Below are 3,409 nucleotides of genomic sequence, written 5' to 3'. Positions count from 1 at the left end.
AGGCAGTCCCTCTCAGCAGTGCTGGAGTCTGAGTCCAGTCTGTCACCAGGCAGTCCCTCTCAGCAGTGCTGGAGTCTGAGTCCAGTCTGTCACCAGGCAGTCCCTCTCAGCAGTGCTGGAGTCTGAGTCCAGTCTGTCACCAGGCAGTCCCTCTCAGCAGTTAGCTGAGCAAGCTAACATCTATCCAGATATGAGGATATCTTACCTTTGATTGTAGAGCAGCCGCTGCGCGGCAACCTGCTATGTAGGCTAGTCCTTAACTTTTCCCATTCATTCTCTATGGCTAGTCCTAACCTTACCGAATGCTACCATTTGTGGCCACTATGAAGATTTGGGAGGCGCTGTTTCGCCGTTTCCTTATGAATGCTAGAAGACAACTACTACACGTCTGCTCTGCGATCAAAGGTAAGATATCCTCAGATCTGGTGGATCTTAAGCTAGCTAGCTAAATCATGAATGAACATGTTATTTTACTCATCTCTGCTTTGTGAAAACTTAACATGAGCAAGCTATGGCTTCTCAGTCTAACAGTATGAAAACTGGAATTAAACAATGTACAGTATGTACAGTATCTAGCTAATCGCTTTTCTAAATAAACCAACGAAGAACAATAACTTGGCATATTATTTAATATATTTAATTTAAGCATACATTTAGTAAAATTAACATTGCGATGGCCGGGAATCGAACCCAGGTCAACTGCTTGGAAGGCAGCTATGCTCACCACTATACCACCAACGCATGCAAGGTAATTATGCTCACCACGATACCACCAACCCATACCAAAAAGGATTCCGGGTAGTCTTCAACTTTTCCCATTCATTCTCCGAATACTACTAATTTTGGCCGTTATGGAGATTTGAGGGGCGCTGTTTCGCCGTTTTCTTATGCGATTGAGAGAAGCGTCCTACAGCGGCTGAATCGGTTTGATTCCCGGCCATCGCGAAATGTATTCGACAAAATGCATGCTAAAGTTAAGTATGTTAAATAATCTGCTGAAGTTATTGTTCTTCGGTGGGTTATTTAGAAAAGCGATTAGCTAGCTAGCTAACTAGACAAACAACCGTCCTGTCTTATCAGAATGAAAAGTGACAAGAATAATACCCAAAAATATAAGATTTTTTGTGTTCGTTAGTTAGTTTCCCCATTAACAACTATAGAAAGGTAAGTAACTGTTTAGAAGAGTGGGACAACGTAGCTTTCTGACAAGGGCATTACTGTAAGTGTTACAGCCTGAAAGGGGGAGATATCAATGAAGACTCTTGGACACGACGCATCCCTTCTGGCAGCTGCATTGAGAATGATAGCCTGGTCCTAACCAGACTCTCGTACATTGCATTTTTACATAGAGTCTGGCCTCGCTCCATTGACAAGCATTGACTTCCTTGTAGGCGGGTACTCTGTTGAAGTTTAAAACTATTGGATCTGCCCAGAGCCACTCTGATCTGCCATAACCAATTGCTAGCGTTCGCCTTAGCCAATTCCTTCACCACTACTGTAACAGAGCTAGCTGCCGTAGCTGGAAAATCTAACTGTTCCCAAACCACGTGGGGAGGAGGGCCACAACATCATGGCCACCAACAAAACTCAGCTAAACTTGTTCTTGCTCCGGCTTTAGCTGTTGGATATTCGGCAGCGTTGCCACAACGGACCAAATGGCTTTGCTCGCATCTTTCTCCGCCGCTATTACGGAACTACAACACAAACTAGCACACAACATCAACGTCATCGTTCTCAGCCACTCCCTCTGTTCGCTGATTCGCCGGTAGAAAATCAACCTGAAAAATCGGACTTACGTACCTCATGGCCAGACCTATGTACAGAAGCAAAAATAAAATTGAGCGGAAGTACGTAGGAGGGCAGAGTCAGGCTATGAGAATAGGTGCGTTCGACATGACCTGACTTCATGCAGCGCTGCAGCCGGCTGACTTGAAACAGTGAATTCTGGTTAGACTTTTTGTCCGACTTGAGACGGCGCCGACGCTAGGTCACTGTGACGTAGCCATCAAAGTACCGTGAGATCGATTCGAGAACTGCCAGCTGTGTAGCTGAGCGCATTTTCTCAAGAGCAACTGCAAGGGTTCAAATGACGACACAGCTATTTCATGATTGGCCAGACTCACACACGACAACTTTGACGCGTGTTTTGTAATTATTCTGACACCTTCAGTTTCGCCAACGCTCAAATCCGGACCAAACTGTTTAATTGAATAAAAAATGGGTTGAAGAAAGGGTTTTAGTCTGCCTCTTCACTAACGGAAAGACTAAGTTTAATTATAAATAAAGTAAAGTAAGCAAACAGCGCTTGATCGGCCATGACTGACGTCAACGCAGCAAACCACGAGAAGCTGGAATGTCCGACTTTACAGAGCCGTTTTCAACTCCTCCCCGACTGCAAGCGGCTACTATCGCCGGTCGTTTCATGCAGCCGCAATCCATGTCGAACGCACCTAATGAGGCATTGTGACCGAAAGCCCTAAACTCCCCCTACCGGCCTCTGCAGGCATGACTAATCAATCACAACTCTCAAACGGCTCAACAAGTCGATCATAGATTAACATTATATATAAATGAATTTCCATTTTATGCCCCTTTTACTGTTTTTAATACCTATTGAACTTATTGATCAGCTTCCAAAATAAAATAAATCAACCACAAAATCAATATATCACATAAGATGGTCTAAATGAGGGAAAATTGGCCTATTGGGCCTAGCTAATTGTATATTAGGAGGATTACTATATTTTGATTTTATCATAGATGAAATCTATGTTCTGTTTACTTATATGTTATGCCAGGTGCTTTGCGTTGTCATGTCCTAAGAATTTCAGTGCCCAGTCTGACCCTGTGTTGTTCTGTGCATCTGACAATAAAAGACTTGAACTCGAACTAAATCGCAAAGATAAACTGCGATGCAAACAGAAGCCTGTTTTCAGGCTTTCAGGCTACTTGGTGAAGGTTGTGGCCGATGAAAGTCATGAAAGTTAACAAATATTAGGCTTTCATATTATTTCGCCGTATACTCTCCTCTCATAGGACGGTTCAGAAACTGTCAGGGCCGTAAAACTGTCAGTGTTCCAGGTATGCAGCCTCCCCATCCATACAGGCTATGCAGGACTGTGATTCTCCGTCGGTTCTCCCTTTGTCCACGTGGGGGCGCCATAGCTCCATAACAGCCTCTCCTTCACCGCTGTCTTAGGTTAGATCACAATTCATGACAACAATTTGCGAATTTAACGAAGTACTTGTCATCTAAGCGATTGCAATATTAAGTCAACCACATCACTTATATCTGAAGCAAAACATTGGCCCTCGTGTATAATATTTTTATAAGCTTGGCCTTAATGATAAATTGACGTTTGTTACAGGCCCGTATAAAGAGAGTAATAAATTAGCAGACCAATAACAA

At 43.5% G+C, this 3,409-nt stretch overlaps 1 non-coding gene across 1 annotated transcript; it reads right to left on the bottom strand.

The window, feature by feature from the left end:
* Positions 1–669: 669 nt before the first annotated feature.
* trnag-ucc (transfer RNA glycine (anticodon UCC)) lies at positions 670–741 on the bottom strand. The gene has a single exon. It is a non-coding gene; the product is annotated as a tRNA-Gly (tRNA).
* Positions 742–3,409: the final 2,668 nt, after the last annotated feature.

This window comes from Osmerus mordax, chromosome 7 (assembly GCF_038355195.1).
Source record: "Osmerus mordax isolate fOsmMor3 chromosome 7, fOsmMor3.pri, whole genome shotgun sequence".
Classification (NCBI taxonomy): Eukaryota; Metazoa; Chordata; class Actinopteri; order Osmeriformes; family Osmeridae; genus Osmerus; species Osmerus mordax.
Note: the sequence above shows the minus strand (reverse complement) of the source record. Positions and strands in the feature narration are given on the sequence as shown.